General features: G+C 41.6%; 1 protein-coding gene across 1 annotated transcript in view; it reads left to right on the top strand.

Moving 5' to 3' along the window:
- Positions 1 to 9,948: 9,948 nt before the first annotated feature.
- The window catches only part of gli3 (GLI family zinc finger 3), a 100,657-nt gene continuing 93,685 nt past the window's right edge, over positions 9,949 to 16,920 (top strand). Inside the window, exon 1 of the mRNA XM_020633683.3 lies at positions 9,949 to 10,556. The gene's annotated coding sequence lies outside the window, so the exon portion shown is untranslated. The remainder of the gene's footprint in view (positions 10,557 to 16,920) is intronic.

The following is a 16,920-nucleotide window of genomic DNA, read 5'->3' as shown; positions in this document are numbered from 1 at the left end:
CTTTAATCAGAATTTGTTCAAAGAAATTACATTTACTTCAGATCCACTGAATTGTGGAGTTATTTAGTGCACTGACTGAATACAAAGGTCCAGAGAAATGTCCTCTTTAGTTTAGAATATGCCACTGGCCACAAGGTGGTGCAGCTTTCCCATGAAGTCATCCTGTGAGTTTGGCTTTCAGACAGAGTTCCAGAGAACACACAAGTTGGAAATGAAACTAACCCCCTCTGGTGGCGGTCTGAGCAGAAGTCCAGCGTGTCTTCTGAGGCAGCGTTTCACTTCAACTTTCAAGTTCATGAGGTTTGTCGTGTTCCTGCAACAAGAATCTCATTCCCAAAGAGCTTCTAATAGACAGGCAGATTGATTGTATACTGTAACACTAATATTCTACGCTCCTCATTATCCCACGACTGAAGCGCCACAGTAATCACCACCAGGGAAAAGAGGAAAAAAAGTTTAAAAAAAGAAAATTGAACAGGTCTGGTGAAGAATGCGAAAGACTCACAAGTGGAGCAGCACCTGTGGTTTGGGAGCATCCCATCCATCTTTCTGCACAAAGGGAATTGTGTATTATGGCTGCGTGCGTGAGGGAGATGTGTGAGAGAAAAAAGAGGGATGGAGGGAGGACATTGTGGAGTGTATGAGTAATAGGAGAGACAGAGAAAGCATATGTGACCTATGACACTGAAAAGGCTGCAGTCTGGTTCAAGCTGGCCTCTGATCTGGTTCTGCGGACCCCAGAAGGCCTCAGGGACTGTGGCTCTCGTGTCAAGAATGGCCCATTGGCTTTTGAGCAGCATCTACTCAAATAGTCACGCAAAATATTTAAATGTGGAAAATTTGAAGCAAAAACAGTGAAATTATGAAAGGAAATGGAAAAGGAAAGCAATCCTTTATCCAAGCAAACAGTCCTCGCTGCAAAAAGAAATGTAATAGAACTTGGACCTCCACAATCCCAGCTCAAACAGGGAGCCCTCTTATCAGCCGCCATCTCTCCCACAGCTAATATTTCACTTCAGCTCCCGGGCCCACAGAATGAGAGACGTTTCCATTTCATGTCAGTCATTTCCAGGCCTGTGTGTTACCTGTGCGGTGATAAGTGTTTGACTGACTGGGAGTGTCGTTAGTCACTGTCCGGCGCAGAGTGACAGCGGCAGATTGACGCGGATGATGAGAGGAGGAGAGGCCTGATGTGTGTTCAGGAACAACAGGGAACGCACAGTTATTGTAAGGGGAGGGTGGGGGGACATTTACGCTTATATGATAGCAAACATCCAGCATGCAATATGCATATCAAAGAAGGCATTCTGTCTTTGTAATGACATAATCCAAGGACATTAGTGAATACACGACTTCCTTATTTTCAGAAATGTGTTTTGTTACTATTACATGTGTTACCTTCTGCATCTTTATTCTTTCTGTTTATTTACATTAGAAACATAACATTTTTTGAAGAAGCTTATTTGTTATTTTATGGTCCTGTCATTTCATTTAGTTTGCATTAAACATCCTTGTATTTTATTATTATTATTACAAGGAGAATGAAGAAAATGTGATTAAATGTTTTGAACTAATATGCATTGAGCATTGTTGATTTGCAGACAAATTGAGCCTAATGCACTATAAAAAAACACACCTAGGTTATATTTTCAGTCACAGTACCTTCTCCATGACTTCAGTTTGCATGAAAACCTCTGCCAGATGCTTGTGCCATTAATGGTTTTATTTAGTCACAAGTCCAGCTCCAGTTTAGCCCAGTTAACTACCTGTAAGACGTTGTTTTGTTGCCTGCATGCCACTTCTTCTTCTTCTTTTTTTCGTCTCCAGGACCTTCTTCTGCCTCACAGCCAACAAAGCCACCTCCAGCTCAGTGCCTCACCCAAAGCCCTGGACACCTCACCCCTGCAAGTTTTCTAAATCAAGTCATTTAACTTAAACACCTTTTCTGTTCGCTCTGCATTTAGATTCAGCTGTATTCACGACATTTTCTTTGTTTGTTTGTATTATTTGTTTTTTCTTTTAGCCAACTTAAAGCATGTTTTAGGTTATAGTAGAATTTAATTGCAGTTACTTTTTAACACATCATGTTCTCCCTTTCATGAGAACCAAAATACTACAAATAGCTTCAAAGCTTTAATTGTTTGCAGAATTCAGAGTGTAAAGTCAGGATTCTGTGAAAATTAAAAGGTCCAAATTCTGCCTGTAAAGTCATCATAATCCTCTTCCATACACAACTGTCCTTGTTATATACACATTTTTTTGGAGGCCAGATAGACGTTAAAACATGACAGTGAGACTGAAGCTTGCAACACTATTGCAGAAACAGGCCCTTCAGAGATAAATAACAAAACCCTCGGTTTCACCATTACTCTCACTACTGGGACACTTGGCAACAACAAAAAACAAACAAACAGGAAGTTATACAGCACTACACGGCTACAAGAAGTTCAATCTCTGGACATCTCTGGAACATGTTTTTCACCTTCCTGGTCTCTACCTTCCCCTTTCCACCTCCTCTTCCAAAAGCGAGGCAGCGAGGCGTGAGATGGATGGGCCGAGCGTTGCAAGGTTTCTAAAAGCGAAGCGAGTCTGACTGCTGCTCTACCTGAGGAGCGAAAACAAAAGAGCCATCTCTACCTGTAGGACTGTGGGAGTCGAGCCTTTGATCTGGACCAGAAAGAGAGAGTAGTTTGATGAAATATTGATGCTTTTTTTTTTTAACTGTGTCCTGTGGGAGCTCAGTCTGCTCTTAGGATGTGTGCGCATGATACACAATACAAGACCGTGCTTCACCAGATGAGAATGGACTCGACTATGCGCCAAAAGGAGTCTTAGCTCCTCTAATGGGTCTGATAATGACCCCCCAGTCTGGGCTTGGGAGTGGTCAGGGACTTCTTTTTGGTTGATCAAAAGAAGAGGTACTTTTAATCAGTCAACACCTATTGTAAAATACACACACGGGTGATGTGCGCCTGACAACATCTTTACAGAATCTTGACAGCACAGCCTGCACCTGACTCAAATCTTTATTTGCTGTTAGACGTGTTATCTTCTACTAAGCTTGAAACAGAGATGCAACGGCTTTGAGTAAACACATTTGATACTTTTACACGTTGCATTTGTAATTTAGAATAGCAAAGACACATTTCTCTGCATTAAATCAGCTTGACTAACATTAAAATAAAAAAAAGACATGACTTTTAAGAGGAAGTTTTAAGTGGAAAGAAGGCTTTCAAATAAAAATAAACAAATAATTTTAACCGATGATGCACAGTTTTTAAGTCGCTCTTCACAGTGATGCTCTCCTGATTCAGTATTCAAATACGTAGGCCGTTTAAAGGCCATGTAATACGATTTCAACTGGTAGCCCAGAAACTTTGATTTGAGTTTTTTATGAGTGACCCACATTCTTCATGCAACAATGATCTCTGCGCAAAAGAAAAAAAAAATCTGAATATTGATAATTGCCTCGAGTGCTTTTGTCTAAAAGTTAGGAGGCCAACACTCAAATTAGACCAAAAAGAAGAGGTTGAAAGATGAGAGGAGGAGGGGTGGGGGGGGGGGGGGGGGGGGGGGGATTTATCGCTCTCCCATGCTCATACACAGAGATAGACAGGGGGCATAATGACTTCTGTGCACAAAAAAAAGGAAAACTATTATTTCAACTTAAAGGAAAAGGCGAGGAAAGAGGAGGAAGGAGGGGTCCTAGGAGGAGCCAGGGGCAGGAGATAGTCTGGGAAAGGTCTCGCGTTAAAGTGGAATTAACATGCCTTTCCATTGGAGTCCATTAGATAATCATATTCATACCACACAAGGCTCCAAACCCTCTCTGTTTCATTATTCCCTTTTAATCCAGCCTGATAAGGGGGTGCAGGCGACGTGGTTTTTATTATGTCGTCATTTGGATTCCACATGAAACCCCCACGGGACGTTATCACTGGGAAATTGCTTTAATAGCCCAAGTGGATATAGTTTGGCGTTTATTATTTCTGACGGCTTCAAAATAACTGCAAATATCCCTTTTTTTTTTGTGATTATTTGGGGGCTGAGAGTCTTATCAGTCATTCACACTAATGGCCCACTCAAGCCACCCGATACCTCCGGCGGGGTGAGGGTGGGGTGGGGCGGGTGGGATGCTTGGAGAAGGGAAGGGGAGGGCTGCGTTTAGTGTCCTCGATGTACATGTGTGTACAGGCTAGGGTGGTTGATACCTGAATTTTAAACTTCAATACAACACTTGTAAAAATCAAACAACAGTGATATACCTGTTTTGAAACCATGGCAACAAAAATCAAATTCTCAGGCATCCAGTATTGGGTCTTTTCTTTTTTTTCAATTCTCAATAATTGCAAGAAAATACCTTTACTGCAACATTTCCAATGTATCTGTGCAACTTAGACAGTGTAATTATTGATAATTTATTCATTTTAAGTGCTTCTAGATATTATGGATCATCCAAATAATAGAGAATGTGTTGTTTTAAAACATATCATAAAAGTATCAAAGTATCAAAAATTATTAACAACCTCACATAGTAGAGTGCGGGTGAGAAAAAACATGAGATGAAAAGAGGAAAATGAGGTAGAAAGAGACATTTTGAACTTTATTATGTCACAGCTTCTAAACTCCAGACAGAGGTCACTGAAGCTTTTCTTTGTGGTTTGTTTGTTTAGTCTCAAATCTCTGCTCCCTGGCAAACAAACCCAGTGTCAAGTGGCTGCAGTCATTTGTCCGTAGGCACACTTGCACTTGTAGTCCTGAGATTAACAGCAAGCAAACACTTGGAGTTAATCCTCCTCGGCCTTTATGACCAAAAGATGGTTGCGCGTACGGAGAAAAAAGGCGTTCATCTGGCCTATTTCTATATTTACTACCAATGGGTATCTATCAAGCTGCAACCTCCTGAGCTGAAAAATGAAACCAATGGGGAAGTGCAAAATCTGCAGTTCGTTGAATGTCTGATTGAGGCTGGCTACAGGAACACTGGAAGTCAAATACACACAACAGACAAAAAAAGCTGTTTTTACAGCATAAATTAACATGTTTACAGCCTGGTTCAAAAAACAAAATAGTTCTGATTAGTTATTGTCATCATTGGCACACACTGTGGGCTGCATTTCTGTTTGGATTTCATGATCAGTAAGTGTTATCCATAGTTAGGCACATAGCTGACATGATTGACAGGTGGGCGGGATGTAACGGTTCGTCAAGAGGCTTAAAACCCGCCTCAGCTCCAGCTCTCAGCCTGTCGTTAGGTTGACTGAAAGTTAGGTTGAGACAGCATTTCCAGCATGGTGGCTGCTGCCGACGAGCCTCCGGAGCCCCCTGCAGTAATAGATGGGTGACGTCACTCAGGCTTTGTCCGTTAATATTTACAGTCTATAGTATCTATATGTTCCAAATGTCTCCTTCTGAGGTTTTTTTTTTTTACCGAGTGAATTATCTGAAAATATGTTGCCACGAAGCTGAAAATGAGGCTGTTTTTCTTAACTCTTGAAAAGTTAAGATTTGGAGATACACAGTTTCCAAAGGAAAACAATCAAGGCACAGTGAAGATCAAAGGGCTCTATTTAATCTAATACAATTTGATTTATGTTGATTAATGCCATTGTACCATTCATTTAAGACTTTCTGGTGCTACTTCAGAAACATTATGAGACAAGCTTTCAACACAGTTTTGGATCTAACACTACAAACACAAAATAACCCTGTTAAAAAAAACGTTTGACACTGAGGTCATGTTTAAAGACTGAAGGTTGTTATTGGTTGCACTAAGTAAGCGTGCAACAACAGTCCTCGTACAAAGTATTGCACAGGGCCAATTTCCATGAGTGACGGCTTTGAGTGCATCCATTGTGGCAACAATTAATATTTATATAAATTCCCTTAAGATATGCTTGTGTGCAGACTTGAGTACCTGAAGAGAACATGCAAACTCCACACAGAGAGGATCCTGTTTGATAGGGATTCAAACCAGGAACCTCCTTGCTGTAAGGCAACAGCGCTGACCACTGCACCAACGTGCTGCCCTTAATTTGAACACAGTTTAGTTTAATTGAATTTTGCTTGTGTTTACCATACTTAAAATATTACATTATCAGTTAGAAAACAAAACGTCTTCTACAGGAAACAATGTCTTGTGACTCTTGTTTTTTCTTTTTTTGCCATATAGGAAAATGCCCTACGAGAAGGAGGGTGGGGATGCAGGGGTTGAATTAAAGTGGATTAAAAGCCTTTTTTGTCACTGAGTGAAAACATACAACAAGAGTGAGAATGCTGCTCCTGGACAAAACACACTTCACCCGAAATGACATTTATATTAATCGGCTGCTGCTCAACGGATTTGATCTTTGTGCTCCTAATGAAGCTGCTTTATTCTCTTTTCTGCTCGCCTGTATGTTCTTCTGTGAACACATCTTATTATGTAGCCTTGATATGAAGGGAAAAACTGTCAGACTCTGTTTCTTTGTAACATTACACTGTGACTTGTCTGTTTTACGCATAGGTTTTACGCCATGTCCTGCCTCCTGTCTCCCGCTTTGATTGACACATGGAGAGCGACATTTCAGGGTCAGGCTGGTCTGAAATGATCACAAGTGAATATTCAGAAAGGGAATAAAAGTTGATTTTTCCTCCTAAAATGTTTGTATTTGTACTTAAAACTTTGATTTTTTTTGCAATATTTTAATGCGAAATTAGCGCTTTGAATCAATGAGAGACCTCAATACTTCCTGCTGACACTGTAAACGTCATTTTATCTGTGAGTACGGCCTCCACGCTGTGTAAAACAGCCTGTGCCATTCCTCTGTTCCTGCAGCCAGTGCATTTCACATCTGTGTGCACATAATATGCTTATTCTGCCGTATCCATTTCACTGTGACATCTGTCCAGCGGCGGAGAATTAAAGGCAAAAATCCAAATGCCTACACTACATTCTGCCAAATATTGATTTACTGTAACTCATGTAACATACGTGGACTCACTGAACACTACATATTATTTCTGTGAGATCACGGCTGAAAGTGGAAATACGCCCTGTCAGTCGGTCAGTTGTCTGAAATATAAGCACTAGATGCAGATGTCAATTTTAGTGATAGGTTTTTTTTAGTTTTTTTTTTTATTTGATTGTGCTCCAGGAAGAGTGACAAAATGTGTGTGTATGTGCATGCTTGTGATTGGCTGTAGTTTGTGTGTGTGTGTGTGTGTGTGTGTGTGTGTGTGTGTGTGTGTGAGTGTGTGAGTCTACCTCAGTGAGTACACCTCCCTGTCTGAAGATCTCAGGGTCTGGAACAAACAGTAGTTCCTTCTTAATTGGGGTGAGATCTGGGGCTCAAAGGGGGCCAAGAAGGGACCCGAACCCCTTTCTTTCTCCTCCAGAATCGCTTTGGCTACAGAGGTGCTTTTGATGTGTGCTTTGGCTCTGCGAGCTCGACTCTGGAATATGTTCTTGGGAGACCAATGGTTACTTGCCTCCAGGCAGAATCTCAATCCCCAGGATCCTGGCCCTCTTTGATGAAATACTTTCGGGAGCCGCTAACCCCACTGATGCCCATGTGCGCCCCCTCCCTCTCTCCTCCTTTACCCTCTTGTTCCCCCCCACCCCCACCCCCACCACCACCACCACCACCACCTCCCCCCCCACCTCCACGTTCCTTGGATTCTCTTTGAGAGATTCATAACAAGGACTTTATCTCTGTGTAGTCCAGGCCAGATGAGCACTGCCTGACAAACTGACAGGAGAATTAGTCGTGTCTTACAGAGCACCTTTGACTGTCTCCTCCTCCCTGACTGGCTTCCTGTCGCCACGGAGACGAGCACTTTCATTTTGATTCATATCACAGCTCATATTCTACCAGTGTGCATGTGTAGCATTTCTATATATATTCCCTTTTACTAACCTGCGACCTGATTTAAAATGTTTGCATTGTCATTTAAAATCATCACTTGAAAACACTCATGCTCATGTCCTTATGTTTCACTGATTATATCTTTATTAGTAGATTTACTGATGACAGGAGAGAGCATTTGAGTTCAAGCCAAACTGTACATCAAAATACTCTTTCAGCTCTCACACTGATAATCCATTTTATGAGATTACACTGTAAAAACGACAAGAATTAAAATATCAAACAATCTTTATTTGTGTATCAGCAACACATGACAAATGTTATTTCAACTCAACGACCTTACTCTTTATAATATGAAATAAAGAACAAAAATCCCCCAGGTAAATTGTTCACACATGCACCTTGCAGAGTGCAATAATACCTGTAGGAAATTTTACTACAGAAAAAAAAATCTGGCTAAAATCGAGGTGTAAAATTTGGCCGTTTGTGTAGGAGTTAGTGTAAATGTTGTAGTACGTGATATTTTGTGTGTCATCTTCAGTAATGTAAAGTTTTTCAATTTAGTAAAGTGGTTCAATTTGGGGCGCGGGTTGCCTAGTGGTTAGTTCATGCGCCCACTGTACGGCGGCTACAGTCCACAAAGTGGGCGGCCCGGTGGCTCCTTTCTTGCATCATATTGAATTTTCTCTCCCCGATTACTGACTCTTTCCACTGTCTCTCAAATCTCTCAAATGAAGCCCCAAAAAGCCCCAAAACAAACCTTGAAAAATAATTCATTTGAAACTAAGAATTTAAGTCAAACATATATAGATATATGTATATATAGCTTATTATAAAGTTGACCCAAAACTACAAATATAATGAAGATGACATTAAAAGAAGTGGTCATAAAGATTAGTGACTACTGCTATCGTCTCACATTAATTTTTACAGTGTATTCTGAATGAATAAGAGTCATTTATTTTGAGGTTTATTGACAAAGATGTTGACAAGTGTGACAGAAGATTTCAGGCCCTGATTGATTACGCTGCTAATTAGTCAATACCGACTTTATCGGCTCAATTAGCACGAAGACGGTTCCATTCAAACGTCTTTATCACACATTGTTTTTTTTATTTACCACGGCACTCGATCGTGTAACAATCAGGTTAAATACACACACTGCGACTTGATGGACTTGACCTCTCGGCCACACACACACACACACACACACACACACACACACACACACACACACACATTCAAATCCCGCTTAAACGATTAACTGGTGATTTTGCTCTCCAAACTCCCACCTCCTCATTGATTGAAGCGGCACCCTAAAGACCTCTCTTACCACATCATTTCCCTGTATATTGATTATGTATATTGATTAGAACCTGACCCTACAGGAGGGCTTCCCCCCTGCTTTACCGCAGCATTAGGTATCACTGTGAAGGCTGAGCCCGGGGGACTGCTTGAGCTCTCATAAATCGACAGTTGCCAATATGGGAGACAAGTTGCTCCATAATATATTTTTGTATATTTACAGGTGAGTGGAATACGTGGAGTTAAGACATAAAAATGTGACAACAGCCTCGACATTAAACTCAAATACTCTAAAATATCTCCCCACGACTGAAATTGTTCTGCTAAACTTGTGTAAATCAGTTCAAGTGAAGCAGATGTTTATAATGCTCAAATCAATGCACCTTCAATTGCATGTGACTGACAGAATATTTCTACCTGACCTTAGACTTTGTGAAAAGTGACCTGCAGCTTTGAATTCATATTAAACAGCACAGGAACCGTTTAGCAGAGGAAAACAGTATCTTAAAATAAAGCAGAGTATCAGTGGAGTCCTTGATGTGGTCCAGGTTTATTCAGAAACTCGTGACTAAGAGTTACAGGGACAGAGAAGGAGAAATAAAGTCAAAACAGAGCCAAAGATAAATAAAGCTAAATGTCATTTATCTTGTTGGTAAAAAAAAAAAACGTCCACTTTCTTTATTTTCTAACTCAAAAGTCTTCAACATGTGCTTCAAATGCCTCTTTGAGAGATAAAAGTGGGTAAACAGAGTTTAATGTTGCACTTTCATTTGTAAAAAAAAAAGAAAAAAGAAAAATGGCACTAACTTGGACCAAAGTGTCAAAAATGGTTGTAAAGACAGTAAAGAAGGGAGACTGAAAAAAGGGGGTTCAAAAAAAAAAAATCACAAAAAAAGGAGGGAGGCACTGAGTAAAGGAGGGAGCAATCCGAAGGGAGGAGTCAAGCGAGGGAAGGAGCAGCTGGAGTCCCACACTTCGCCCTCTCTCTTCTCCTCGCAAAAAAAGCGCACTAAATGTAACAACAACTCTGCACGCGCTTCTTCTTCTTCTCGAGTTTTTACGCACATCTGCGCTCTGCTGTCGGCACGTTTTTTGTTTTGTTTTTATCGGCAGTGCTCATGGTGTTGTTGGTCCGGCGCTGGTTGGACACTGACACAAACTGTGAGGAAGAGGAGAAAGACAGGCAAGAGGAAAAACTCTGGCAGCGCCGTTTTGGAGTTGGAGTTGCAGCGTAAAAAAAAAAAAAAAAAAAGAAGAAAAAAAAAAAAAAGAGTCCGAGGCAACTCCAGAAGCACATCTGCAACTTAGGAAGAGAAGAAGACAAAGACACTAGAAAAATATTTGTTTTCCCCTCTTAAGTGAAGACAAAAAGTGCGAATCAGAGGGGGAGTCACCCAGGAAGAAGTAAGTACATTTACTCGCTTTAAACGTCTTTGCGCGGATTTGTCTGTGTGTGTGTGTGAGTGAGTGAGTGAGTGTGTGTGAGTGTGTGTGTGTGTGTGTTAAAGTTTGGAAAGGCAGGCAGAGTTTGTAGAGCAGCAGAGGTTTCACATTTCAAAACGATGGCTTTTCATACAAGTTTGGATGTAGACATGGAGTGTAAAAAAAAAAATAGCAGGAATACTGGCAAGAAATGGTCTCTTTTAAAACGATGATGTAAGCTTCGATCTGAAGAAAAAAAAAAAAAATCAGCCGAAAACGCACCAAAAAGTGTGTGAAGTCTGGCTCGGGTGTGATTTATTCTCTCTGAAATAAGTGCTGCTTGTTAGAAACCCCGGATGACTCTCTTTACAAGTGTCCAACACACAGATGTGCATTTTTGAAAACTAGTTAAAAAAGTTGCATAAAGTTTGGTTGAGGTGCCAAACTTGTTTTAGGGTCTTTGAAGAGACAGAAAAAACACGTGGAATTCAAATGGGAGTTTTCAGTTGGACACTTACAACTTGAGTGGACATTTGCCTGAAGAAGAAACGCGCGTGGGGTTGAGAAGTTGAGAGGTGGGGGTGCATATTTATGTGGCCGTGTGATCATATTTCAGTGTCTGTTATTGATTATCTTTATCCTGTTGGGAGTTCTGCAGGAACATGCACATACTCAGACGTATGGGACTTTTTTCTTTTTTTTTTTATCCATCAAGGATGTGAATGACCTCTGGCCTCGACCTTTACCATTTTGCACGGTTTAATTATTTCTACAGTTTTTGTAAAAACTTAAACATTCCTTTAAATGTTGTTTCTGATAGATATTAAAAACCTCAAATTTTAAATTCACATGAAGGCCTTTTTAAATACAAATTTGCAAAAAGAAGTCCAGATATGAACCAACATTTTGGTTCTAGATTTTGCATTAAACTTGCATTTTCAAACATTACTCACTGAGGTGAAATTTTTGTTTTAATCCTGCATGTTTTCAGTGCATTGAATTTTTTGTTGTTGCAGAAACAGGTGTCAGTAAAATTCACACAGATTTGATTTTCATCTGACAATTTGATTTCCATTGAAAACATGTGAGAACATTTTGTACACGTCTTGAAAAAACAAATGTTTGAGGAGAGATCAGAGCGTGTTTGAAGGCATGTGCATGTGCTCAGAGAAATGTAAGCCCATTACAGTGGGCTCTGTGGCCCTGCAGGGGTCCATGTGTGGACCTTTATGGGGCCCCCTAGAAAATGTAGAAAAGCATTAAAGTCACATTCATTTATTTAACTAAAAAAACAAATGATTTATCACATTTAGAAATGTAAAAGAAAACAATCAGAGGATGTTTCTATTCCTTGACCGTCCTTCATTAAAATCAGCACTTATAAAACAAACTGTCATAGACTTGTGAGGGGTGAAAAATAATCCCTCTAACAGAAGTCTGTGTGTTCATTTTTGGGGGTCCGGGACATGAAAACGTTGGAAAGCCCCCCGCCTCCTCCACATGTGCGGATATTTGTTTGAAACTTTCCCTCCTGTCCTCTCCAGCTGTTCCACATTTTATCTGCTTGTCTGCTCTCGGGTTTCACACAGACGACGAGGGTCCGGGCTGCTCAGCCATGCGGTGCAGCTCAAATCCTCCTTTTTTTGACACTTGGCGAATTATTAACGGGGGTCTGGTCGCACCTAAAACAGAGCAGAGAGCGGACACACCAAATAAGATGTTTAACAGCACTAGTTCACACAGATTTAAAAAAAAAAAAAAAGAAAAAAAAAAGAAAATCCCCTTTTAGCTGTTTTTATGAGGCTGGTCCATCGTTCTTCTTGTCTCTGGTTTTGGCTTGAGGCAGATTTTTTTTGCAGGTCTTGGTTACATTTATCTAATAAATTAAAAAGGGACTGTCACATAAATTGTCATATAAAATACCCTCTACTTTATTTAAAATAACAAAATAACATTTAGCAGGGTCTAGAGGAAGGAGAGAAATCAGTGTCATGTCAATGATTCGGCTCTGTTAACATGAAACATGATGAATAGACGGATCAGGCCTTAAACACACTCAGATTAAAGGCCTTGTATTTCAAATTTAAAAATGACATCATATGAATTATTTGTCATTTACATTTTCTTGCTTTTTAAATTATATTTCATTATGATTTAAGAAAATGGGTTTGATTTGCTTTGATTGGATTCTGACTTGTTACTCATTTCCAAATGAAACTGACACTTAAAATTACAAAAATGCTTTAATAAAATAATGAAATTACCTCTTTAAATTTCTATTAAAGGCCAAAATATTGGCTGCATGTGATGTGGTTTTAAGTGCAAGATATAATCAATTTTCCACAAGCCTGAATCAAATTTGATTCATTCACAATTTAGTTTATGCAATGGAAAAACTGATCTAAGTTTAGGTTCCTTAAATTCTGTTTTACATGACATGTGGAGGCTGTTTAGTGGTTTTAATATCTGATGTACTAATACCTAATATAGTTCAGTTTATATGAAATAAATTTCTTTTTTATTACAAATATATTGAAATATTATGTGAGTAAATTCAACATATTTTCTGGTGATAATAAATGTAACCTGAAAAGAAACTACAAGAGAGGAAACTGCTGTCAAACAGGTGCACCTTCTCCAAAAAAAAAGGACTTAGTCTCATTATGATGCAGCAGCAGAGATGAATGCAGCAGTGTTTAAGATGCTAATCTGCTGGAATGAGATGCACGACTCAGAGCCACTCGCTTACTGTAGCCAGTAGAGATGTATCGCGGCCGCTCTCTGCTCCTTCCGCTCCACGCGTGAGGAACAGGCGGATAACGTTTCCCTCTGCAGGACTCACTCCGTCAGATAGCAGCCCCGGCTTTTCTTTTTCATTATCTCAACTTGAAGCACTACTTTACGTAAATGTATGCATAGCGACACAGGCCCGGTCCACCCGTGACCCTGCGACCCTGCAGAATAGAGGCTGTCATGTTAATGCAGGGAGATGACATGCTATTAGCTTTTGAGGTATGGCCCTCTCCTCCTGCATTCACAGTTACAGGCAGGTTGTGTCCTCGGGCCTTTTACACCCTGCAGGAATAATACCTGTTATCAGAAGTGAATGCAAGAGGCCCTAATGAGCTGTGTTGTTGTGCTAATGCTGCAACCTGAGGCCCTCAAAGAGGTGGCAAATGTTTTGTTAGAATGAGGGAAATGTGAGGAAGTTGATTTTCCCTAAGATAATGAGGACTGTCGTTTATTTTTAGCATTAGCTCGCTTGTTCTGAAGGTTTTTCCAGAGGTTGTGTCTTTTTCCAGTTGTGTGTTTTTTTTTTTTTCTGAATCATCACACAGAGTTAATTAAACAAGCAATTATTTGTTTTGTTTTAGGATACACAGTAACCATGTGAGCAAGCAAAGTTTGGAGTTATTCCCTCCTATAATTTGATTAGCTGTTACTTCTCTTGCATATAGCTGCTGCAGCAGAGTAGATGGCCCCCAAAAGAAATCCCTCACTTTGATGATTTGCTACTTTGATATGTTGACATCAAATGAAACAGACACAGTGAGGAAAGACAGAGGACAAGTCAGACAGAGGTAGCGGTTTAGGGGGGGAAAAAAGCCAAGTGGAAATGTGTGAGTGTGTGAGGCGCAGAGGAGTGCCATGAAAAGTTGGGCTGAGACGGCAAACCTGAGAAGCGTCAAAACGTCTGGATGCATTTGCGTGCGCGCAGAGACAAGAAGGGGTCTTGGGGTGTGCGAGGGCTTCTCCTTGGCCTCCTAATCCCCAGGCCCAGCCATCCCTTCAGGGCATGCCTCAGATCTGGCTCTCTGGCTCTCCGCGCGGACGACCCAGCTCCGCCAGCAGATTTAATATGCTATGTGTTCCTGCTCCCCCGGCTCCCCTCCACCTCAACCATCATTGTCCCAGAGCGGGACCCCCGCTCCCCGCTTCAAGGAGCCTGCTAAAGGCACCTTTCAAGCTGGGTGATGTCTTTGGATAAGGCGTGCGTAGGAAGGGGGGGAAGTGGCTATGAAGAGGGTGTGAGTCTCAAGATATCAGACTGTAATTTTAGATATGTATATTACACACATTCAGGAATCTGAATACACTCGGGGCTTTTCGCAAACAGCATACTGACACAACAGTCAGTGCAATGCATACATGGACATGCTGCTCATTCACACTTCTCTTTTTCTCCTCTCACTCATGCACAAACATACAGGTTTAGTTTTCTCTTTACCCCTTTTTCCTTCCCCCTCAACTTTTTTATTATCTGAAAAAACAAGAAATGGGAGGGAAAAAAGTGGGAGCTCAAGTTGCCTTAGCAGAGGCTGAGAGGAGGCTGGTTTGTTTTCCATGGCTTTGGCTGGTTGGAAACTCCAACTGGACCTGACAATTAGTCTGGTCAACTGTCCTCCCAGAGTCAGGCTCTATGCAAAGCAATAAAAAAAAGAGTGAAAAGTGCACCTAAATAAGGTGATTAGAATTTATGCTCAATCACATTTTTTTTGACAGCTTAACATGAGCCTGCTTGTAGGTCATTGTAAATCTTTACTGCAAATATGCAGGTGTGTGTGAGAGAACACAGAGTGTGCCAGCTACTCGCTGCGTTTTCTTTTCTCACATACGCGAGGAGAAACAGGGCAGGTCACGCCTGCATGTGGGTGCCGCTCGTCCCCCTCCCCTGTTTGCTGTAGCGGCCGTAAAAATGTCTTAAAGTCTGCGGTGTGAAGTGTAGCAGCAAGAGGTGAAGTGCTTTTCCTTTGGGGGCCCATTTGCTCGGGAGCCGCCTGTAAAGACGCAGCTTCCCATGCAGGGCCGGGGTCTGTTTTTGCAGATGTGGCATTGTGTCAGCTTTGATGGGAGCCGGTTGTGGCATCCGTGAGGGGGTCTGCGCTTTCTTGTCCGGGGTGGTGATTGGGGGACGGATGAACTGGCTGCTTGCTGTGAACAATGATCTGTCACCTACCCATGCTTTTTGATGTGTGGAGCCATGAGTCAGGCTATGAAACCATGAAAAAAAAAAAAAATGGGGGGAATAAAACTATGCTGTTATATGCATTTTCTAAACTAAAACGGCTGTTTCTAAACAAGTAATTAAGTTATGTATTGTCATGCAATAACGCCAACAAAATAAACCCCATGTGTTTGCAATCCCATGCTGCTTATGGTTGTCTTTCAATGGGAGTTATCCCCAAGTCCTGCAGCATCCTGGAGTGGAGGTCAAGGAGGGGTCTATTGTTTGAATGTCAAATGTAAATCCAGAGGTTAATACCTGAAAGAAGCCCAGGGCCGGACTTCTACCTCCTCTCCAAACATGTTTAGATGAGTACCTCTTCCCCTTCTTTTGCTCCTTCATTTCCGTGTGCTGCGGACTTTGGGGCGAGTTGCAAAAAGAAAGGGGGCGGGCATCCCGTATGAACCCTTCCAGTGTGTTCTTCTCACCAATGAATGCTAAGAGACCCTGCCTCTAATAATGCCTCATCTTAGAAAACAAAAGGGGGAACTCTACTATCTGAGCTAAATTTCTGCCCCAACCTGAAAGAGCCCTCCTTTTGACAGCGCAGCATTTGAAGACTAATCGTTTTTTCTCATGCAAAGCACGCTGTTTTAAGAGCTCGGGCCACGGAAAAGAGAGGGGGCTGTGTTTTAACAATACTCCGCAGGGAGTGAGGAACAGGGTTCGGAGAGAGGAAGGGGGAGAGGTTGGGGTTGAAGAGGTGGGGGGGATTCCTCACTCTTTTTGCTCCTCAGACAAAGCCCGGTTCCTTTCAGGGTTTGCATGGGGGGTAGGGTGCAAGGGGAAGAGGAGGGAGCATCCAAAGAGTTTCAGTTACTTGAAAGAACGGGACTCCAGCCGTTTTTAATGACAGTTTGTCATCATGGCTCCTCCACCTTCCAGGGAAAAAAAATGTAGGCCTGGCCCTGCAGTGACAGGCCTGGAAAGAAGTGGGCCCGGGAAAATTTATAGGGAAACAGAAATATTAACGTGTACATGGGGCCCTAAAACGGCTTTGGCTATTCCTGCCAGACTGGTGTTTTTATTAAGAGGGTCGACTTGCTTTGGAAATATATCTTATTCATGAAGAAAGCCAGGTTAGACTTCCCAAAGAATTCATTATGTTCCCCCAGATGCGGCTTCACGGGTTGCAGCCGTCCCTCGGAGGACGTGGAGCGTGGAGCGCGACATTGTAAAGCCTCCCTCAGTGGGCGCGGGAGTGCGAAGGGTTCCATTTGTCAAAGGTGCCCAAGTCTTTTTCCCCTCCTCAACACTTTCCCGGCTGAGTCTCAAACTCATTGTCTGAGCAAAGGCAGGACATTAGTCACCACAACACCACGCGGGAGCCTGCAGGGCGAA

The sequence above is a fragment of the Labrus bergylta genome, chromosome 20, assembly GCF_963930695.1.
Source record: "Labrus bergylta chromosome 20, fLabBer1.1, whole genome shotgun sequence".
Taxonomy (NCBI): domain Eukaryota; kingdom Metazoa; phylum Chordata; class Actinopteri; order Labriformes; family Labridae; genus Labrus; species Labrus bergylta.
Note: the sequence above shows the minus strand (reverse complement) of the source record. Positions and strands in the feature narration are given on the sequence as shown.